We start from the raw sequence: 24580 nt of genomic DNA, 5'->3' as shown, positions 1-24580 counted from the left end.
GGCTCTTTAAAGTGTGAATTTCACATTATCAGGAGACCTGGTAACACCAGGGTAGTATCTGGGTGCTGTTTGCCAAAAAAAGGGAGGGCAAAAAAGCAAAGTGAAGTGTCCTGGGTTGGGCTCTGGGATACCCTTGCAGTTTCCTATGTTGTGCCATGCTGTAGCCTGGGGAGAGGAGAGCTAAGTGGCTGCAAGCAGTATTTTTGTGCTGACGTACGGATAGGTGTTCAGAAGTAGGTTGTATAAACTAATGGGGAGATGAACTGTGGTTAGCTTTCTAGAAACCATATGCAGTGCTGGCTGCCCGTTTTTTTGTCCTGACACTTTGATGAACCTCTATCATCAGCTCTTTCTTATTTGTTTGTAGCATTGGGGTAGATCAGCGTTCTTCAGAGGGATGAACTAAAGAGGAGGAGAAGTGGCTTATTCAAATCAGCAAAATGAGTCAATGCTTCCTTTTTGCCCCAGTGCACATGCATCATTTCTTATTTTGTTTGTACCTAGAGGAGGGGGGAGTATGTCTGCTAAGGCTGCTTTGCAAAATGCATTTGTGGCAACATTTGAGAACAACAAATGGCCACTCACTGACTGCATTCATTGTTCTCATAACTTAATGTAAGGGCTTTGGTGCTTAATAATGGTCTTAGTAAGTTGCATAGTGGGTATGATACCCAGCTGATTATTGGATTGCAGCCTTCTGGTCTTATCCGCAGGTAGCTTCTGATGTTTTCCTTCTCTCCAGTTTCTTCCTCACCAAGACTATAGTGGGAGGACTGGGCTTGTGCTGTGGTACGTGCATAGATCTATGGAAAAACATTTGTTACCAACTGAATTTTACTCACCACAAAATACCAAATGTTTAGCAAAGCATGTAATTTTTATTATATCATTTCTTTTTAGAAGGGACAGCCTCCTTTGGAGGGCCAAAACAGTACAGCCTCCTCTGCCACTGAAAAATCTCCTATTTCATAATAGGAGGGTCATATGTTATTTCTAGTCTCAGGGATCTGGCATGGTCTCTAGCCGCAAAGGGTACCTTTTATCAGTGGTCAGGTAAATGTTGTCCACGGACAGTCCCACACTTATGGGAGGCTTCATGCAGTGGGTTAAGTTCACACGTTTCTTCAGCAGCTCAGGAGGCTCTGGTACAAGCTTCTTGTTCTCTGTTTTATCATTGTGGTCTCTGAGCATCACTGGACAACAGCACAGCTGCCTCACTGCTGCATCCTTAGCGTAAGTGCCAAATCAGCACTTTAATTAACACTAAATTCAGTTCTGGCAGAAGTACAGAGAAAGGATAAAACACAACACTGAAACAAAAAAACACCCAGACTGGCTTTGTAAGCTTGTATTTGTCACTCAATGCTAGCACAGTATCTTTGAAATGAAGTGCCCATTCTTGTGTGGTGAGAGAAGAATGTCATAGTTTTTCTTCAATATATAGAAAATAGTACTGTGTATACCAGAACCCGTTATTGCTGTGCACCTGATAAATACAGATTATTTTTTTTTAAATAGCAACTCATTAATGTGTTCCACATGGAGATGGTGTGAATTGCACACTGAGTGAAGAGATTGATTGATGTTGGATTATGTTAAGAAAATACGGCTGGCAGAAGGAGTCAATACATGCTCTTTTTTTCCCCCTTGAAGTGTATTGTTTTTCTTGCATGTGTTTAATCAGAGAACTTAGCTGGGGAGTGCAATTACTTTAGAGCTGACAATACCTTGTTATCTTCCTTTAAAATCCTTAGTAGTGTTAAAATATGGTTATTAAGATCTGGTACTCATTTGAATGCCTGCTTCGACTTTGGATTATAAACACGCAGTATCTGTAAATCAGCTGCAGGCAAAGAGCAAGCATTCAGTCCTTCGCCATTTGACCTAGTAAAGACTAAAAGTTGTGCACCACTCAGCAAGTGAAAAACCTTTATCTGCAAGCCCTTGGACAAATAGGTGTCCTTCCACACAGTTGTTGAGCAGAAGTAGCTCAGAAAAGCCTTCCTAAGCAAATGGCTGGGGCTGGCTAAGGAGTGCAGCAGTACTCTCATGGAGCGTGCTGGCTTCTGATTTGAGTTTTTCGAACTTCACAAGTTGGGCCTGAACAGAGGGAATTGGCAGGAGAGCAGAGGGGAAAACTCTTTCCCTTCCTGCTTACATATGTGGGGGTGAACATGGAGAGCATTGAAAGGCATTGGCAGAGTATGCCAGGCCCACAGAGTGGGTATTTGGAGAGGTAGCAGAGCTGTCTAAGGAATGAAATGCTTTTCTAGACTGTACTGATGTAGAGGATGAAGTAGCTTTCTTTTATTTTTGTTTTAAACAGGTTCTTTTCCTTGGACTTTTACAAATATTTCCAAAAAAATAAAATAAAATAATCCTAACAACAGTACTTCAGCACCATGATAAATTTTAAGCAGAAATGCTGATCGGTCTGTGTTATCTTTGTGTAGTCTTGTGTTATCTGTAGTTTCTCACTCAGAACTAGATGAATAATGTATTTCTGTTAATACCTGTGACTGACTGAATGTGCAACTTTTATGATGAATTAGCAGCATGAGCCAGCATCATTACTGCCGAATAAAATATTCAGTTTCTTCTGCTTGGTATTGTCCATGAGGAGTTGCAAGTAATGTTCTAGTACCTGGTTTACTTTTTTATCAGGTGTGCAGGGCTATTTTGTTCCTGGAAATGTGGATCTGTGAACAGGGTAAGGTACAGTGTGAACCGAAGAGGTTTGTAATTGCTGTTAATTGCTGCAATACTTGATGAAGGTTCAAAACTGTAATAGCTGATCCAATAACGATGTGATAGATAGCAAAATGTTGAAATTGCTAGAAACCCAATTGTCAAGCACTACAGTCTTAGCAGATAAAACAATGAAGGCTTTATTATGGTGCCTCAATTTATATTGTAGCTATTGTAGCAGAATCTGAAATACTCCTTGGTGCCTTCTGGAGGTGGAAATTTCTTCCATTTTATTTATTTTGAAACTCTAGATGAAAGATCAGTTGACATATAGAAAATGTAAAACTCAGAGTGTTTACTATAATTGACTGTTGCCAGTTTCTTTACCTGCAGGATTTCTGTTTAATGCAGCCTAGGCTATAAATGGATTTCCTAGGAGAATTAACTTTTTTTTTCTTTGGCAATCCTTTTGGTAAGTGAGTTGTAATGACTTACTGTAAGCCATGCAGCGTTTCTTAGTGTTTTCTACTGAGTTTGGGAAGATTTCTTTAGAGGGAAAAGTTTTTAAAAGCTGCTTTCTGATATTTATTATTCACAAACAGTTTTTTCCCTGAAAGCTCTGTATAGTACCCTGTGTAACCAAATAGCATTCAGTCATCTAGTATTAAATACAGGATTACAAGGAGCAATGAGCTAGAGGTTACATTTGTTTGTATTTAATTTTTAATACTTAATTACCAAACATACATCAAACCAATTTCCATTCATCTTTTCAGACACTGCTGTGATGAAGTTGCACAATATGAGATTTCACTGGGCAATATGAAAGGAGAACAGTGTCTTTCAGTTTTGTTTTTTAGTGTGGGATGACAGTTTTGGGTTTGCAGGGCAGTCATTGCAGATTGCCACTTCACTGAATCAACTGTGTATCGAGCCACAGCTGTATATGTTTGTGATGGTGTATGTGGGTTGTTGGTTTTTTCTTTTTTTTTTTTTGAGACACAAAACCCATGTCTGTTTCCTCTGTACCTAACCCGTTTTCTTGTATTGTGTGGGCAGTATGTGTTAAGTAACCAGGCAGCTGCCTGACGAATTACCTGCTGTTCTCTTGTAAGGAGAGGAACCCTTGGAGTGGGACCTGCTTGTCAAGGCTGGCATTGTGCCACTTGCTGCTGCTCTCCTCCTTGCAGTCGCTTATTCAGAGACATGTACTAGTCAGAAAGACAGGCATGTAGGGCTGAATCACACTCCGTGATTTCACGGAGTATTTCAGAATAGCCACTTTCCTGCTGGCATAATTTAAATTTCACTCCTCCATTGCACTACGGTTAGGTCAAAGCAAACCTGCAATTCTGGCTTTTATGGCAAATGCTGCCCTCTTTGAAACTGGGCGTGTGGCGAGGCATCGTGTTCATTACCAAGCTCCTAATACCCATCCAATTTAATCCCTGTCAGCGTCCTTTCCACGGCTCAATTGAGAGCCCTTGCTACCATACAGCAGCTGTGCAATGTACAGTGTGTAACACAGTGCTGTGTCTGTGCTTTGTCTTCTGTAGCCAAAAAGCATTTCAGGCAAGGGAGGGCCGATGGCTACTTTCTCTGTAGGCTTAATTGTTGATAAATAGGGATCTGATACAGCTGACATCTTATTGATAGGCTTGAATTGTGTTGAGTAGGATTACGTGCTCCTGAGAGTGCCTCAGGAATCCATGGGCTTTGGCACCTGCCTGTTTGGACGGATGTGCAGCTGGTTACAGCTAATAATTAATAGAGATGAAATGCAGAAAAATACAGCAAATAAGGAAACACAAATTCCTTCCAAGAAAAGGAAGAGTAAAGTTCAGGATGCTGGCAAGGCGTTCGTACACCTGCAGAGTTTTATAATGCTCTTCTGTAAGCACCACTCAAAGATTTCAGTTTTTAAACAGGGAGGGTGTCATTCTTTGGTTTTCATGCTGATCCCTCAGCAGGGTTAGGAAGGGAGTTTCTGACGTTCTTAGCAAAGGTCACCAGGATCACCTGCTTCATTATGTGGTCAATCGTGAAATATTGACTGCTAGCAGATGCAAAATATTAAAGCAAGTAGATCAAACACTCAAGTTGTTACAGTTGTGTGTTGCAAAAGTGATCTCATTCTGTCTTATTTCTTGTCCCATAGTTTTCCTCATTTAAATAATGCTATTGACTTTTCCTTCTCATGTGTAAGAATTTTTCATATAGTTCTTACTGATATTTTCTTTGTGCTTAAAAAACCAACATTCTCCTACAGGTGTTAAACTGCTTCATCTTATTCATGTTTTGAGAAGAGGCCCAAAGAAATCCAGACCAGAACTCTTTCTACTTAGTTATTATTCTTACTCACATTGTCTTAAAAACAGAACACTATTGTGTGACCAGTTAGAAACATAACATCTTATTTTAAACTAGTTCATTGCTTAATGGATTCTATTATTTGGAAAATTAGAAAGTCATAGAAAGTCATTAGAAAAATCATCAGTCATAAAGATTTTTTCCCCATTACTTTAAAAAACATGTTTATCTGAAAATGTTTAATTTGTTATTGGTATGGAAAATAAAATTACTCAAGCATCTGTAAGCCAGTCAACTTCCCCCGTTCCCTCCCTCTGATTTGTTTCTTTCTGCACTTCCGTGTGCTCCATCTGTGTGTGTGTGTGGCGCGGGGGGATCACTTTCTCTGTTCTCTCTTCCATGGGCTCATTTCCACTCTTTGCTGGCAAAGAAACTCTCATTATTGAATCAGAAAAATCAGCCAAACCTTGCAGGCACTGTTTATAATTTATTTTAAAGATGGGGTTTTATCCCTTGGGTTATTGCAAGTGTGAGGAGTTCTTGAAATCTATTGCTGTTCTGACACTTCACCTTTGGTTTGAACATCTGCTGTCTACTCTGGGATTTTCCTAAAAATTGCTCAGGTGAGGTCAGTAGTTTACAAGCCTCTTTTAACCAGCCCTTTAGCCTACTGGTTTTGTACCTAGAACCCGGGTGGCCTGGCATAGCTAAGCTTTGGGTATACGTGTCCTGTCTTCCTGTTACTTCCAGGACATGCACAACCTTCCACTTGGTGCTCCAAATTGCTCCATACGTGGGTGTTACATGCTACGTTTGCTGTTGAAGTAACAGCGTGACTGTGTGCTGTTGATAGAAATTGTGAGATGAACTTTGTGGTGTACATAGGAAGCTTATGCCCCAGTGCTTACAAAAAATCTCTTTAGAAAATCCCTTTGACAAGTTCGATAGGTGTTTAATAGGTTAAACGCTAAGGGATGCCAGCACAATACATGTTAGTGATTTCATGTGCTTGGCTTACATTATCCAGAGGGTTCCTACATTGTGTGCACTGGGATTTTTCAAAGCAGTCTGGACAAAGTAATCCTGTACATTGTATTCATTTCACAAGGAATTCTGTTTTCTGGTCTGCTTTGAAAATTTAAATTACCATTTTTTCATGGAGGGAGGGGTTTCTTTATTTTTAGGAATTGCACTCTTAAAAAAATGGCAATGGATTTTCCTCTTAAAAGTCCTTGTAATTTGTGATATCACAACATAATAAAATTGACCTCGGCCTTAGAGGTTTTGAAAAGACCTCTTTAGTTTACAAGGCAAATATCTAGACAATTAAGTTCTTTACGTTGAAATATGCAGTGATTTCATGTTTTGTTAATACTAAATTCATGATTCCTTGAGTTATACTAACTCTGCTACAGTGAGCAGCCAAACTTTGATTTTCTTCTCCACTTTTACAGTGACATTCGTCATTGTAAGATTGTAATGCAATGAATTTGCAAGGTAAACGTTTACTTATTAAGTGAAGGAATTCTTGGTTAACGCCCTTGGAAAACTCAGTGAGGAACTTCACACAATACCTAACTCATAAGAAGACGACACCTCTTTACTGCTATGCAAAGTTATTTGTCATTTAGGGAAGAAGTCAAGCAGCATCTTGAGTGTCAGTAATACCTGACTGTGTGTTTAAAATATTTTTATTTGTGGTGGAGTTCTGAAAGAATGTATTATTAGCTATGAAAGAATGTGTTATTTGCTATTTTGGTATCAATTATCATTAGTCAAAGTATGTTATGAAAAATGACTACGTGTCATACACTATTGATAGATATCAGACTGTTAGCCCTTTGACCATTTATAACTTATTGGAAATGAAGTGTCTTGTAAAAGATGACTTTGGGGGAACTTAAAACATTAATATTGGCTGTATTTTGTAGAACTTCAGAATCTGTTTCCTCTCAGATAATGAAAATGTGAGCTGTGAGTATACAACCTCAATCCTAAGGACTTCCTTTATAGGTGTTCAGATTATTTATTTTTTTTCCCCAAAAGTAATGAAGCACATTGCTTCTAACATCTTTCAGAGTATAGTAAAAGTTTGGTGACAGATTCTACAGTAGATAACTTTTTTTGAGTTTTGTATTGAAGGAGAGAACTTCTGACCTGGATATAGTGTTTTTAGTACTGCTTATATCATTTGTAATCAAGCTGAATTTGTTTTTGAATGATGAAGAACTACTTGTTTTGAATGCTGCACTAAAATAAAAGGATGTTTCCATACTGAGTTTCACCCCAAATTGTTTTAACCATTGACAGAGGAGCTCTAATGCCAGCCTGTGGTGAGAACAAGCAGGACTGTTCCAGCTTTTTTACAGGCTGGGAAAATGAGACACTGAGATATGAATTAGAGAGGGTCCATAGCGAATCCAGTGCTGAGGAGGGAGGAATAAGGCATCCTTGTTAAGATATAGCCTTTTTTTTTTTTTTTAATAGCAGTGAGGATAACCTTTCATAGGGATGATGTGTACAAGTGGAACTGGGACGTCTCTAAGGTGGAGCTGAGTGGTGTTGCCTTTGGTCTAGAAGTCTTGAAGTGATGCCTGCACTTTTGTTCAGCTGTGTCCATGGCCCATCTGACACTTGCTGCTGTTGGGGGAATAACCTTTTTTTCAGCTGGGAGCAAGTTAAGCATCTGTGGTACTGACAGGGAAGTAGGAAGGTGTAGAGTCTTTTCTCTGAGGGATTTTTATCTAGCCTAACAGATCATTCAAATATTTTTGTGTTGGCTTAGTGAAGTCACTGGTTTCAGCTGTAATCTTTATTTAGGATTTAAGTCTGTCATTGGGCACTGAAGATAGCCATGGATTTATGAGGAGGGGAGAGGAGCTCTTTTTAAGAGGGTGTATGGGGCCGTAGGCCATGGGCTTCCTGGAACTGGGGAAGGGGGAGGTAAGAAGATGGGCCCTTTGGGAAGGATCATAGCGTGGGTTTGGATGAGTGTGCGACCGTATCCGGGCCCTGTCCATACAGGGACTCTGTGCACAGCTGCTTTCCCTCATTCATTCTTTTATGCGGGTGTTACTGTGCTCGCTGCAGCACACAAATCCTCTGTAAGGAATTGGGAGATACACCACAAGGTCGTGGCCAGCTTCATGTCTCCTGGACAGGAGAAAGGAAGTGGGAAAAGGTACCTAAAACACCTTTCTTCTCCCCAGAACAAGGAGTGCAGGTAGAGTGTGAGAGGCATAGGTGTCCTGTGCTTGATACAGGGTCTGGTCTCTCAAGACAAGACCTCCAGGTATTTTTCTCTCTTCCCTTCCTTTCCAGTGGATCTTGATAAGTAGTTGTGACCAATCTGGACAGTAGCTTAGTGAGCTGTGTGCTCATTTTCATTTTGCTGTGTCCATGACAGTGACTAAGATGACGTTGAGACCAAGAATTTCTTTGTGGTTTAATTACAGGTCCTGTTGACTTTCCCCTGCTGCTTTTCACCCATCCCTAGGGCAGTACTCAGCCAACACCCTTTGTCACCTGCTATCTGCATTTTTAATTTGAGCTGAGTGAAACAAACAAACAAAACACTTATTTCTCTCATGCTGTCATCTGAAACCTTGCAATGCCCACAAGGCAAAGAGCTTTGTACCTATCTGGGCTTCCTAAATCTGGTGCTGAGGACCGGATGCTTCTGGCAGCAGGGCAGGGGCTGGCGGTGAGTCAGGGCTCAGCTGATTGTTCCAGGCTGGCAGCTCTCCCGGTGCCGGCTCCCAGCTACCTCATTTAGGAAGATCAGGGACTTAAAAGTAGGAAGAAAACAGCTGCCCATCCCATAGTGACATGGGACTCCTTGTCCCAGAGCAGGAAATAGATTTCAGTGGATCCAGGTATGTTTGCTCTTAAGGTACTGTTATCATTTTTGTTTCTCCAGTAAGCTTTTTTCTTTCTCTAACTGGAAATGGTTGAAGTACTTATCAATGCATTCTTGAGCAATACAAAAGGTCTAAGTCCAAGCTAACTTATGACACCTTGTTCAGTCTGTATTTTGCGGTACTCCAATAATAGAAACTCTTTCCAGTATTTATAGAAACACTTTGTACTCTCATTTTGTGCACTGGAGAGACAGGATTATGGCTGCGTCCACCTAGCTGTAGTCATGTCATGTTTGGCCAGGCCATTTTCACCCTGAGAAAGCTGAATATTATAGTGTTTTTTGTTTGTTTGTTTTGTTTTTTTTTAAAGTTTTCCTTTTGAACTGGACTTTGAGTGCTATTTTGTGTACTGTACCCTCACTGTTTGCAGTGGAGGAAACACTGGAGTTAATTTGATAAAGCTGCCAACCATTGATTTCTTCTCATGCAACTGAATTGCCAAAGAAGACAGCAAGAACATTGCTACAGGATCAGAGAAAATTGTGCTCAACTTAGGAGAAGCATGTGGTTACACTTGGTGACTGGGCAGCTCCTTCTCGTTAACTGTAGGAAGAGGTTTGGGTTCTGAGGCTGCCGTGATGCTCGGTGGCAGCCGTCATACAGCAGTGACTCATGGATGTGAGCGTGGGGCCACACCTGTGCTGTCGCCAGCTCAGGTCCTGCTGTTGGTGAAAACAGCAGCAGCCTGGTCCAGGAGCCAGGCTGGTCCCTCAGAAGGCAGGGGTGCACGGGTGGCAGACGGACAGAGAGATGCTCCCAGGTATGTGCTCAGTTTTTGCTAGGATGCAGAGGTGGTGAGCAGGATAGAAACCCTTCGCCATCTGGAATCAACCTGCAAGAAATTAATGGAGCCAGCTGAGCTGTGTTACTCTTCTACTGTTATGACATTAGCCCTTTAAAAATAATTATGCTAGATTTATTATTTTTTATTTTTTCCAAGTACATTTTGATCATTTTGGCTACTCAGCTCATTTGTGAGAGCAGTCTTTCTGGTCTTCAGATGTAAGTGTTCTGCTGGATATTATTGTTTGACCATCGGAATTAGTCATCTAATTAAGGAGTGGTTTGACCACATATTCTGTTTGACTAAATTGCTAAGAAATAACTTTGTGAATACTAATGGTACTAAATGCATACTGCTTGGTCTGCAGTCCAAGTGCTTGCTGAAGCAGCTGCAACATTTTTGCCTCCAGTGTTCAGCCAGTCCCAGTAATGAATGTTGTGATGCAGTAGAAGTGGCTTTGTGCATGAACTATGTATACTCAAATCCTGGTTCAAATGACCGAAGAGAGATGAAAAATCCCTATTTGTTTCACTGTCTGCTTTTCATGATATGTTGTTTTTTCAATAGTTCATATGACATTTAAAAAAATAATAAATATTGCTTTAGAATGATGTCTTCTGGAGATTTTACGTAGCCATTTAAAGGACATTTTATAAGTTTGAATTGAAAAAATTTCTGGGAAAGTACTATGCTTGGTCACTTTCCACTGATATTAGTACTTCTGGTTCTGTTTTACACAATTTGGTATGTTTAATTTTGATGCTTCAATATTTTATTTTATAATATTTGTGTTGAATAGCTTAAATGACTATGAATATTTTCACATCAATAAATGTATTAATTTGCAAACAACCATAGTTGATGTGTTTGAGAGGATTTTTATTTTTTTTGTATGTATTTTTAAAATCCCCTGAATCTATGGAGCAATGTGCGGAGCTAACATACCTAGCTATGTTAAACGATTTCCAGTTCCCCTGTCTCTGAGTACCTTGAATTCAAAGCACTATTTTTGTGTAGTTGACCACAACCTCATGAGAGGTGATGACTACTTCAGATACACCACTGATTGCTGTCCTGCCTTCGGATTTATTCTGTCCCTCAATTTGCTATATGTCCCCTTCACCCAGCATTCTCCTTCTCCTTTCCTGAAAAAGGAAACATCAAATCCTCTATGTTTTTAAAATATCATATAATTTCCTTTAGTGCAAAGGAGGAATACTACTTAGAGTTCAGCAGATTCAACTGAAACAAAGTTACTTTTTCCAGCAATGTTTTTAATTATTTTGCTTTAGAAAGCTAGCTTTGGTTAATTTTACAGTGTGTAATTTTGTGCACTAATAAAGCTCGTTTTTTACTTTGAAAACTAAGTTGTGGACATTTTATTGTAACTGTGCACCTGAACATGTGAAAAAATACAACTTTTTTTTCTAGTTTTTCTGAATCCTGATTTTTTTTCTTCTTGTTACTGTGATGCCTGTTCTGAGATTTATATTGGTGTGTGGCATTGAAGAATATTTGCTTCAAACTCATGAAGCTTGAGTTACTTTCAATGAATGATTAAAAGGATGAAGCAGCAAAAGCTAGATTTAATAATTAATCTTTTATTTTTTAATTGCAAAACACTGAGAAGGAAAGGCTTTGTGTAATAGCAGCTATAAGTCTGGAAGAGAACAGTCTGCTCCTAGAGATGCTTTGAAGTGGGTGTACAGTAGGGATGCCAGTCTGTATTTTATTTCTTCATTATGGGCACTTTTGTTTCAAAGCAGTTCTGTTTATAAGGATTACAAAAGCACTCTTAGAACCAAAACCCACAAAGTACCAGGATTCACCAGAATAAACGTTTTAGCATCTTAATGTCTTTGCAGTTATCTAGCTTCTGTTACTACTACTTGTTTTGATAAAAAGGCTGTATTAAGAATTTGTTTACTTAAATTCCAAAGTAAGTAATCCCCATGTACTATGCTTTCTGAGTTAAAAATAAAAAAAAAGGGGGGGGGGGAGACACAACATTATAACTTTACAATACAAAATAAATATACAGGTTATTTTACAGTATCCTTCTTGGATTTTGCAGAAATTCATTGGTTTAACAGCCACCTAAAACTGAGTGGTTACAGTGTATTTAAGTGTATTTAAGCAGGTGCTGCCATCCATCTGCTCCTGTTTAGGTTTTTAAAAATTATTCTCTGTCAAAGGTGTCAGCAGTTTCACCTCTGCCATCAGCAACTTCTGCCTGCCTGAGTTTTTTAGGTGGCTTGCATGCATCTAAGTCCATGTAGTTAATAACTCTCAACATATAAAATACCAAAAATGCGTAGAACTGACTGGTGTTTTAAGCTGCAATTTGATATAAAAACAGAAAACCAATGGTAAGGGAGATGTTTGGCAATTACACTGGTTAACTAATCGAGCTGGGAGACAAGTCCCTTTTGACAGGCTGTGGTCATGTTCTGACTTAGCAGAGCTGATTTTTATTGGAACAGAGGAGGAAAACTGTGGGATGTGAAACTGTATACAAGAAAAAATACGGTATTTTTGCAATCCTTGAATTGCAAGCATGGGAATTGTTATCCTTAGGTAATTAGCTGTCCTTTAACTCTTTGATTACCACCATGGGCAACAGTGACCTGGTGTTCCCCTCGGCATTTGCACACTGTCTGGTGCTTTGCCTCTTCCCCTTGAGCCAGTACTTCCAGCAGTGCCAAGCAGGATGCTTGCCTTCAGTGTTCCTCAGCCTTATCTTTGCTGTCCTTCAGTCTGCCAATTTTACTCATATTTAAGAGCCAGGCTAGTGAAAACTTTGTAATTGAAAGTGTGGAGCTAAAAACAAAATGAGGAGGGAACTGATGAGGTCTGGCTTGTAGCAGCCTTTCTAGGAGTAGGATTGAGTAGAAATCCTGATGAATAAGGTTTCAATCTCAATGGTTTTTCTGTTTTAAATGCCTTTTTTTCTTTCCCCCTTCCATTTATCAGTACTGATTTTCCAGTCACCAGTTCTCTTCTCAGGAAAAAACAGGGTATGCAAATTTAAGTTGTGATGAAAGAGGCATGGAGAAACACAAGTAAAAGAATTCTTTCTTCTTGGAGAACTTCCTTTTTTCTTCCATTTCTCTCTCTCTCTCTCTCTCTCTCTCTTTTTTTTCCTTGTAAAAAGAAATGGAAGGTCTGTCTTCACTTCACAAGGAGAGACCTCCTTTCAGCACTGTATCGAAGTACAGTGTGCTGTTAATCACTTATGTGTTTTGAGTTAGAAGAAAAAAATCAGTCAGGTTATTCACTTCTGTGCTCAGTCACAGAGATAAATCTGAGACATGAGAGTGGGTATTTTGGTTTTGGTTTTATCCAAATAAGGAGAGAGGGAAAAATATTACAAGTTGGTGACAGCTTTAATGCCCAGATGTGAATACTTCAGTAACCATCACGTCATATAAATCCCAGACACCTGTCCAAACACCAGAATTAGCCTAGAAAAAATATTGTTATTTATTTTGCTACACGAATTTAGTGTATACTAAAATCAGTGTTTGCAGCTGAGCTTAAATGCATTTTAATTCTGTTTGTACTAGCAAATGCTTGAAAAATCCAGCACTATCATACTGATTATGAATTAGGACACACAATTTTTTAACTTTTTAAACAGAAATACAGAATGATAACGGACCAGTGGATATGTTGAACCAAGAACCTGCCCATGCAGAACCAGTGCTCTTTCAGTCTGTCTGCAGGGGCAGGGGTGCCCTTATATGCGCAGCAGACACTCCTGCAAACCTCTCATTTGGCCAGAATGAGTTAAATTTCAAAAGCATTTGATGAACAGTTTTCCTGTTTCAATATTGAAAATGCTTACGTGAAACCTTGAATCAACCAAGGGCATGTTTTTCCAGGGGGACTGAAGACTCTTAAGCTTTTGAGCCCATTAGCAGCGGCTCTTGCTCAGTTTGCATGCAAGCTGTGCAGTCCGGGCATGCATCCTCTCTGCTCCCTTGTGGGGATGCTGTGCCTGCTCTGGAGGAGGCATTTGAGGGACTGCTGATGGCAGTGATTCCTGGATGAGGATGGATTAGTGGAACTTCAGGCCAAAAAAAGCATGTTTTTCAGCAACTTCCTTTTTCTCTACTTCCCTAGGAAAGGGTAGGAAAGTACCCGAATTCTTTTTGAATAGGTGGGTTGAGTAGTGAAGGGCAAGGATGTTCTAAAGTTCTGTTTAAACAAACACAAAACCCTGTAAAGCTTTAGTCACAATCATTTCAGAAAGCAGTTGATTGGATCAATGACTGTTGATTGGAAATACAAAATGCAGGTGGCAGAACAACTTTTAAATTCAGGGAGGTGGAATTGAAGGGATTCTTGCTACATATGTAACACATTCCTTCATCACCTTATTTTCATCTATTTTCTTTCCTTGTTCATCCTCTCCTTTGCCAAAGAAAATAGAGGTGGTGGGGTGGCACAGAGGATAAAGGCCAGTAGGTAGAGTTGAGTTATGGAAGCAGAAACGATGATGTCCTTAATGCTTGTTAAGGTGTTAGGTCAACTGTGTGGTAAATTTATGAGATACAGACTAGGATACCTAGCCAGCACAACAAGCAACAACACAGCTGTGTTGGTATAGTGGTGGCCAGGCATTGTGCCTTTTAGGACAGGACCAAATATCTCAATGCACTGCCGTGGAAATAGAACAGTTTGTGAGACATCTTCAATGTACTTCTTCATTGTACCGTGTGGATATGTAATCAGGACTCAGGCAACGCACAAACACAAAAGCTAATTATACATAAGGTTGGTTTAGCAGGTAGAAAAATGTCCTCACTTATGTTATGCTCATCAAACCCAAACAAGGAAACTAATTGTGAATTTAAGGGAGCATCCGCTGATACACTCTGGAGGTTTACTTCTCTGTCTTCCATATGAGTCATAAGAACTGGCAAAAAAACAGTGATTCCTTATGAAACAAAAGGGAACCACGTGCTGTCACTAGGCTGTCAGGGATATGCAAGAACATATTCCCACAACCAGTCTGACACTTGCTTCCTGACTGAGAACACATGCTTTGCGAAGTCTCATGTGAGAGAAAGTAAAGCACAGAGAGAAACTGCCTACCTCCTGGGGTGAAGCTATACTGCATGATTTAGGAGTTTTGAAAGGAACAAGTTGCAAAAAGTTTCAGAAACTGAATATGGCAGGTGGGGATAACCCCTTACCTGTCCTGAGAGAGATAGATAGTAGTTCTCTTGTGCTTTGGAATAGTGATATATCTTGCTTTCACGGTAATTTCTCACTGAAATAACCATTTATTTTTAACATTTTTCATGATATTCGTATGATAATATTTGAGTTACTATGACTTTCTGAAGTGCATATATTCAGAGTTACATGTATGTGAGTGGATGATGCATAGGTGATATTCCTACGCATTAACAGAGAGGTGTTCAAAAACAGACTTTCTCCCATACCAAGATGACACATCCCAGGCCTGCAGTAGTATCAAGACGTATTGCAAACTTGCAGTCCTATCACCTGCCGTTAATACTTTAATACTTTTCCTGGGACACGCGCTCATGTTGCGCATCTCAGAGCAGCTCAAACAGCTGCCTTTATTATCAGGGTGAAGAAGAAGAGTTAGTAACAGTAATATGTAAGTGCAGGAAGTTAAGCCTGTGGGAGAAGCATCTGCTCCTCACCCCTGGAGCGGAGATCTGACCAGAGCTACCTTGGCTTGCGGTGCTGGCAGGATTCGGTCCTGGACTAGAGACAGCTCCTCTGAGCCTTGAGGCGTGGAGGCTGCAGAGCTGCCTTGGGCTCATGATGGCTGTGCTGGTGCTCGTCCCATTAAGACACAGCCTTCCATGCCAGGTAAACCTGGACAGCATCTCATTCTTGTAGGAGCTTCGTGTAGCTAAAAGGCTTAGCAGCTTGAGACATAAAAAGCCACAAATTTGAGAGAAGTTAATTTAGCTTATTTTGTTGTATGCCAAAAACTGTCCAGAGGATTCAGCAGAAAGGACAGCAAGGTCTAATCTGCTTTGGCAACATTTTAAGACACTCTCAATGTAAATATTTTGCTGATGTGATGTCAACCATCCTCTTAAATTTGAAATACTGAAGGAATGGAAAGCTCTGATACCAACAATAATGTGAAACTTTGAGTGATTGTTTCTGTTCTCTGCCCTGTTTTTGATTCGCTCTTTCGTGGCATGAAATGAAATGGATCTGATGTACTATGAGCACAAATGGAGGGTTCTTAGTAACATATACATATATATATATATTAAGATATACTGCCTGCTAACTCAAACTCTGTTCAGTAAGATGAACAACGGTGTTTACTGAATATTTTACTCCTATTTCAGTGAGGCTTCTTAGATTAGAGAGTACAATACTCCTTGACTTCTTTATAAGACATTTCAGGCTTCATGTCATTACTTTTGGGTGAACTTTCTGAGGAAATAGCAGAGTGGCACTAGATAGCAGCACTGACTTTTTACTGAGATACTAAGATACATGCACATCTAAATGTACATATGGTACATGCTATGTTTAATTAAAGAGAAATAGTTGGCTTTCAGGAACTTTAGGTCAGATAATGGTAAGAAAATAACGGTGATGTATTTTGCCTATGTGTCCTGGGAGGCTGTGGAAGCCAGGCTTCCTGTTTTGCTATCTGTTCCTTCTTTTAGAGGCTCCCTTATCTCTCCAGTATCTAGGTTCCAAAAAGCAGACACTGCCACTAGCTATTTATACTAAGTATTGTCAAAATAAACTCCAAAATATTTTAAAACCTCTCTTTCAAGCATGTTTCCTCTCCTAATATTCATAATAGTTTCTTAAAAAGTGGTAGCTTGCCAATTGCTGAGAACTTGTGTGGCCCGTTTCTTTTCAATCACTTACTAACCAGTCTTGTAAAATATTATTTAGTCTCATTCTGATAGGATCGCAAGGTAAAATAGATTTTCTAGTGTATAGTCTTGAGTGAGGTGATGAGCTGGTATTTATGCATAAGATGTGTGTTGTATTTTGCATACTATACGAGTAACCTACACATACGATGTTAAACTTCATCAAGAAAAAACACTTGTTAAATGTTTTTGTACTAGCTCATGTGCTTGTTGTTTTGTTGCTGTAGTTTTTCCCATTTAAGATTGCTTGTATCTGCAGCATTTTATGAGGAAAAGCTGCAGTGCTTGAACTGGATGGTGATTGTTTAAAAGTAGCTTTATGAGGCTGGAGTTTCTGTTTGGCTGTAGATTAAACATTTGCCAATCTCATAGGCTGATCTTCCTTCCTGAGCATTTTCACATCATAAAGTTTGTGCAGACCAAAGCGTGCTCTGACATCGTTGCTTTATCACGTTACCCGTTAGTGAGTGGTGCAGTAGGGACCATCTGGATATGTAATTGAAAATTAATGAAGAACTTTGCTTTATATATGACACAGCAGTGTTCAGTTTGTTTTGCTACAATAGCATTAATATCCTATTGCAAACAGGCATGGAAGTAGTAGACCTTATTTATCTCACTAGTCAGCAGCAATCACTCTTGACTGCACACCAGAGCCAGATCTGCTGAGTGCAGAGATGCCTTTTTTATGTTGTTATTTATCAGACCAGAACTGCTGCCTTTACTCTCAAAGCATTTTATTTATTTATTTTGGGGATACTATTTTTGCAGAAGAAGTGAAGTGTAAACCAATTTGCAGAGAAACAGCATTCAGAAAAAGTACTTCAAACGTGCTTCTATTTTATGAAGTTATTTCCTTCATTTTTTTTCCCCCATTATTTCAATATCTAACAAATAGGTTCAAAGAAACTTGCTATTTGGTGAAGTCATTTGTATGCTGCCCTGGAGCTGTTGATAAAATGCCTGTGATAAAATACTTGTCACCATGTATAGAAGTGAATCAAGGTACAGTGTAGCACATGACCAGCACAGGGTTTTCAAATGCTTCATTTTATTTCTATTTATCTTTTGGATATGCAAAATGTAGTGACTTTATTTTTATTATTTTGTCTGTGGCCAGAATTGCAAGAATATTAATAGTTTTAGTAAGTGTGTGAGAAGATAAAACCATGTTGTAAATAAGCAATGGGTTATAAGGAAAAGAGGAGCTACAGGGAATTATTAAAGTGGTGCCTTGTCTGGGTGCTGCAAGAAGCTTTGAGATTCAGCATTAATTGGTGAAGAGAATAATTGCAACCAATTACTGAATATATAATGTTTTAACAAGGGGACAGGTGTGGGGGCAGAGGGAGGTGAAGCAGGTTCAAAAGTAGCTGGTGAGCCGAGCCGAGCCGAGCCGAGCCGATGCTGCTTAGCCTCAGCAGAGCTTCTTGGGATGTTGCTGCAGCCATGCCAACGGCTGGGCTAGCAGGCAGCTTCTTATTGATGCTACTTAGTGTATGATCTGTGGCTCTTGGCCTAGCTTCTTACCATGGCTTTGAGACATACCCTGAGTTTGGAGAGGATGTGGCATACAGTAATTTATTTGCTTAAAATGAATTTGAGATTATTTAAGTATAGAACAATCAATACAAAGGCTTGTCTGTCAAACAAGCTGAGACTTGACTATCCAGAAGTTTGGAAATCACCACTCTTGGGTATGAAGAAGCTGTTAGAACCAACTTCTCAATTATTGAGTTTTTGATTACTCACAGAAGAAAGGGGAGACTCTAGGAGGCTGGGAAAGGGCAAAAATACAAACAAACCAAACATTAAATGTGACTTGCAAGAGAATGAAAGGATTTATGGTAGTTTGCAAAGTGAAGCATATGTGAGATTTGAACTCTCCCCACCCTCTTCCTCTTACCCTTTGTGTATTGCTTTGTTTTGCATTTTCTTTATTTGGTTTTGAGTTTGATAGTTTTAAGATGGTTATGTTATTGCTACCTTGACTTGCAGGGAGGGTTCTTGAAACTCCTGTGTCTTCTTGTAAATTGCAAGACTTAAACATGTATAATAAGGTTGGTTTTGTTTCCAAAATGTAAATTTATTAAAATCAAATAGTGAAACAGTGTTTTAAATTCCTCAGTGAAATGACCCACCACCAAGGTCGTTCAGCTGTGCTGTGGAGTGGAAGGGTCAAAGGAAGAATGTTTTCAGTTTTCTTTGAGCTGCTGTGGTCACTAGGGATTTTAAGCAATGTGATTTGCTATAGTACCTGTGATTTGCTCAGAACGTTGTTGCTGTTGCTGGTGGAACAGCAGTTATTCAATTTGCCAGTATGGTCACAATGTGAACAGCAAGGCTTGTTCCTATCTGTTGGACACACCTTCTAATGCAGTTTGCTTTCAATGCTATCCTGAGTGACAGGATAGGGAACTATGACAAACTCTGGTGTAGGATAGTCAAACCATTAAAAAATGTACAGCCTGTTCCACTTGGCAGAGCTTCTTATTGTAGCCTCAATGTGTAGACAAAACCAAATGTATCAGGGCATATTGAGGGGCTGCAATGCTTATTTAAAAATGTGTATGTGTGTATATAAATATATATATGAATTATATGTGTATAAATATATACATGTATACATGAGTTGCACTAATCTAAAATGATTTTGAATCCATAATGAAAATTACAGCCTGAAAAATCATCTGTGATAGATAGTAAATGTTCATTCCCTGCTCTACGCCAGAGGACAGCATTTGTGGTAACTCAATTGTTCTCCTCCCCTCAGCCCCATAGTGAGGCCTTGGTTAAGGGGAGTTGTATAAACAGCTGCAGCAAGGCTTTTGTAAATACAGATGTCTTCCTGAACTGGGTTCTCTGGGTCACCAGGGACCATGCAAGCCGTACTAAATGGCTTTACAGGAACCTCTCCATGTGTCAGCCAACTGAGCTATGCTGATATCCACCAGAGAAATGCTGCTTTGACTTCTGGCCCCAATCCTTCCCCCACTACACTGTCCACCTCCCTCCTCCGCTCCTGCAGCTTTCTGTCCTTGCTCTGCCACTTTCTTCTCTGCCCATTATTCCTAACAGGTTTCCTAAAATGCTCGTGAACTGCATGTGATTCACAGGTTGGCAGCTGTGCTCTTGCAAGATCTTTACTTCTGCTCTTGATCCTATTCATCCTATCATTAATAGGATGTAAGTGTGGGACCAAGATGGGATAGCTTATTTTATCAGCAGTCAGGAACTAATTGTTGATCACTTGCAGAATGTCTTGTGGCTTGAGGAGTCATTTTGATTGTATTGTACAACTCATAGATCATATCTTAGTTTAACTTCAAAGATGGCCTTGTTTTGAATAGCAGGTTGGACTGGATGACCTCCAGAGGTCACTCCCAATGCTAATTATTCTGTGATTTATGCAAGGCCAGAAAACATAATACAGTTATGGAGCAGATGCTTCAAGTCAAAGAACTGGTGGATGTAGTGCAGAGTCAGGAGGAAACAACAGGTGACTTAAAGGCTAAAAGACAGAAGTTAAAGATCTGTGCCTCTTTTGCAACGTAAGACACTTGTGGGCTGATAGTCAAATGCTATTGATAAGCCACTATGTAACTGATAGATCCTAGAAGTAAAGGTCTGTGAGTATATTTGGAATTATTTTTAACATTCTTGTTCTTAACTCTCCTGAAAAGAGATCAAGCTGTACAATGTTTACTGCTAAGGATATATAAGTACTGTGTGCGGGGAAAAAATCAAGGTTAAAAAAAAGGACTAATTTGTAGCTTTTTATCATCCCTTATAGCTCACTAACTCATTTATATTCCTCTACACCCATTTAAAAAGAGTTCAGTAGCAACATGGCAATCCCACTTATTCACCAGAATAAAACTTTCTACAGTAATGTATTGTCGTAGTGATTTATTCATTTTGCAGTTGACTCGTGCTGGTGAATCACAGATCTCTGATTCTTCATGTAGCCAAGCATTTGTTTTGCTACTATCATCATGGACATAAGCACACCATTGCTTGTCTATTATGATATGTATCCTCCTAAAATGTTAATTCTACAAATGATTATTTGTGGTCAATGTACATTAGCTACTAGTACATAACATGGTATTTTTTTCCTTGAAGTAGAACAAGAATAGCTTGCTTTTGGAACTTGAACAATAAATACAAATCTAAAATGGTACAAATACAAAATTGAAAGTCAAATCAACATAGGGGCTAATGCATGTTTTGTACTTTGTGATATCATTTTTAACTACTTAATATCTGGTCTGAAAATACCTTTATTTTCTGAAGACAGATGCTGAAGATTTTATCTTTTCATTTCTATTATTAATGCCTGTATTACTAAGTTAGATGCCCCCAAATTGTGACCTTCTTCTAACTCATGAGCCACTTCGACGACTTCTAGATCCTCTTTGCTAGTGATCCAAGCCATGACCCTGGGAGCTTGTGAGGGTGCTGGCTCCAGTGGTGCAGGCTGTCCACACAAGCCATGCCATGAAGAGTCCAAATATTGCCCCAATCTGTGCCTTAATTTGTGTGATGCAGTTGCGTTTCTCAGTGTTCTTCTGTTTATCCTCTTTTCGCTCTTTTTTTTTCCCTCTTCCTTTTTTTTTTTTTTGCCGACCATAACAGTGGGAAGAAATAGTCTGTTCCTGCATTGAGTAGGAGATACCTTTAGGGCTCTAATGGGTGGTGCAATAAAGATACAAATCCAGAGGCACCTGGGATGACATCTATTCCAAGCCATGGAGCATGGCCACCAGTTTCAGGTTCCCTTGTTGCTGGGGGATGGTGGGAAGCAGGTCGTTCTGCACTGCCGGGTGCACCCTCCAGCTGTGGTCTGCTTTGCTAGAACCAGGTGCCAACATCCCTGCCAGGTCTCTGGGTTGTTTTGTTGCTAACAACCCACAGGTGCCAGCTAATGTTGCTGCCCCGGCTCCCAGGTGTATTGTTTTTGAAACCTTTGGGCGTGCTTGTCTCAAGGGGAGTGTGCTTTTCCTGTTCCTGCCCTGCATGCACCTGCGCAGGTGCAGGAGCCCATGCTCGCTGCTCGCACACCTCTGTAGCCTACCCACATCTCCCCAGCCTTAGCCCCAACACAAGTCATCTGCTGTGCTGGGAGAGGATCTACGCGGTGGAGGAGAGCCACGCAGGTGGGGCTGTCCACAGCCAGCATCATCCAGGGGTCGGTGTGGTCCGTGGGCTGTCGGCAGGCTTTCTGACACCAGCGCACAGCATGTCCAGTGGGTAGGGGGGCTCACGGGGTGGCCCCGGCTGCCCCAGCGAGGGCTTGAGCAGCAGCTCCTGCTGCCTGGGAGAGGGCCTTCACTCTCAGCACTGGCTTGGAGAACTGCTGGCGTGTGCCGAATAACCTCTCTTGTTTGAAGATTTGATGAAGAGGCTGCCAGCTTATGTTAGCCCTTCTGATTTGGAAGGTACCTTCCCTTTTTAAGCAGATATATTTGTCCTTGTTATTTTTCTAGCTCCTAAGGTCCACCTCTTGGTGCTGTTTAAGGGTGGATATCTCCTGCTACTCATCTTGCAGCTCTTACTAGGTGCTGGTGGTTGCACTACAAAAATAGAAGCCAGTGACTTATATTCATTCGTGGTGATAAATGACCTTGGAATCTAGTCTGTCATGAAATAAACTGTAAATAATTAAGCTTTACCTTGTGAAACCCTCACTGAACCCAGGAGGTTTCTAGTTGTAATCTCATAATAGTTAAAGTCTAAATCACTTCCTAGAGACTGTGCTTTTGTGTGGTAGTCAAAACAAATAAAAATTAAGTGCTATGCATACCTTTTTTTAATGTACATAAGACAATACCCACCATACACATTTAAAATATATTAAAAAAAAAAAGCTGATAAAGATACAGAACAGTTAAACTTCAGAATAGGAACAGGCTCTCAAGCTCACTGTCTCCCTATTTTTTTATTCTGAAAATCTGTCAAAACTATGAAGTTTGGGCATCTGAGTTCTGTTCCAACCTGATATTGGCAGTTGAAATACTTTTCATTCATATCCAAAGGAAAGGCAGCGGGAAGGCGACAAGGGTGCAATTTTTCAGGAGTAGGGACTGAAGTGGAGGACTGAAAGTCTCTGAGAAGAGTAAATTTCCTTTCTAAAACTTCTCTTCTAGTTTGGAGTATTGAAAGAGTCCAATCATCTCTCCTGATTTAGCAGGACTAATATTTTGGGAGTTCTGAGCAGAACTGTTCATGAACATTAATTCTCAAATTACCCAGTGTGGGATTTAATCCTGGGAGTGAGCATATTGTGGTGAAATAAACTATTTTCTGAGGCATTTGCAAGTGAGTTGTAAAGATGACAAAAACGTCCAGCTGACTGCACTACTGTGCACAGAAATATTACTCATGCCGTGTTTTTCTTTCAGAATCATCCTGGTGTGAGTCCCTTAATTGGTATGAAATTGGAATCTTTTTCAAAATCAGTATTAAAAAAAGGCTGATGGAGGCTGATTGATTGATCTATGTTTCCTTCATCCCCTTTCCCCTCTCTGGAAAGAGGGTAGAGGGTGGGAAGTGAAACTGTAGCTTTCATTTGGAGAGAGACTGTTTTGCATCTCATGGTGCTCTTTTACACTTTTCTGTCACTTCTAGTTCATACTAACAGTTAGCATATCTTGTAGCTGACTGAAAAATGATTTCAGTTTCCAGGCAGTGTCCATCTGAGTAATGTGTTGTGACTTGACCTGTTGCATCCCACTTCTAAATAGTTCTGAAATGTCAATCTGTCTTCTAACAGGGTTTTCAGTGATTTTGGTAACATTATGGACCTCCTTTTTCTGCTTTTATTTTAATTTGAAGTATTGAGCTGTGGCTTCAAGTATTTCTTATATTAGCAATCACCTTTCAAGTGTTTGTCTTCTGTGAACAACAAGACAGGGATTAAAAAAAAAACACAAAACAAAAAAAAAAAAACAAAAAACAAGGAAGTGAGATTTTTTCCTCTGCCCTTCTTTGTAGGCTTGGGGAGAGTAACACAACTGAGTTTGATTTTGTGGGATGTGGACAGAAGGCAAAATATATTATTAAAAAATATAGTGTAGAGATGCATTTCTCTCTAGATAATACATAAATACTCAAAACCTCATTTTACTGTTTACACTTGCCTTGTGGCTTGAAATATATCCCAAATTCCTCAAGTTTTGTGCAATCTTTTCTCTTTCATGGAGGAATGAAAATGCATGAATTTGGAGCTGTGTCTTCTTCCTCCAGTCCTCGTAGCCCTCTGCTCCTGAGCAGGGGGTGTCCAAAAGCCATTTCTGATTCATGAAGCACCCTGTGCTTAGGCCAATAGTGTGAGTCAGGAGTGAGAGATTTCTTCCGTTCCTTGCCTCAGCTTGGACAGTTTAGAAAATCATCTCTGGAAAAGTATTTGCAGTCGGTTTGGCATTAGCTTGTATATCACTTGTGCATAGTTTTCTGCATCATGTGTATCATCCTGCTTTGGAGTGCACTAGAGCATGACAAGGAGAGCTGGATAATAACAGCCTAATAGGAGGGAAGTGCAAAGTACATGACACTACGTTGTACGCTCTTCCATTTCAAGAGCACATCCAGAAGCATCTCATCTCCTCCTGAAAAAGCCCTCATTAGAGCATCCTTACTGTTGTAGATAGAGGGCAATTTAAAGACTTGCTTGTTAACCACTCAAAGAAAGTGAAATCTGCTGGAGTTTAGTGCATTTGATTTAATTGCAGAGAACGAAGAGGTTGTGTGGTATACACCAGAAGTTTCAAAGGAGGGCCATAGCTGCCTCTGGCTGAGTGCTGCCTGAGCACTTTGTCCTTTCCTGGTCATAGACCAGAGCCCTCTGGTCACGTGCGTTGCAGCTGCATGGCTGTGTCTGCTAATGATTAAAAGCAAAGAGGATGTTTAGGCTTGCTTGAGCTTCCAGATTGCACCAAGCTGGAGGAAGAGAGTGGTGCCTGGCAAACTGGTGCCTCTGC

General features: G+C 40.0%; 1 protein-coding gene across 10 annotated transcripts in view; it reads left to right on the top strand.

The window, feature by feature from the left end:
• The window catches only part of EPS8 (EGFR pathway substrate 8, signaling adaptor), a 134101-nt gene that overhangs the window by 39817 nt on the left and 69704 nt on the right, over positions 1-24580 (top strand). The window contains exon 1 of one of the 10 annotated variants that reach the window (XM_080562221.1): positions 21733-21757. The exons of 8 other annotated variants lie outside the window; for them this stretch is intronic. The gene's annotated coding sequence lies outside the window, so the exon portion shown is untranslated. Of the gene's footprint in view, positions 1-21732; positions 21758-21809; positions 22040-24580 lie in introns of those variants that run through there. One more of the 10 variants, XM_080562220.1, reaches the window with a different exon arrangement.

The sequence above is a fragment of the Anser brachyrhynchus genome (genome assembly GCF_964034855.1).
Source record: "Anser brachyrhynchus genome assembly, chromosome: 1".
Taxonomy (NCBI): domain Eukaryota; kingdom Metazoa; phylum Chordata; class Aves; order Anseriformes; family Anatidae; genus Anser; species Anser brachyrhynchus.
This window is presented reverse-complemented; position numbering and strand designations above follow the sequence as displayed.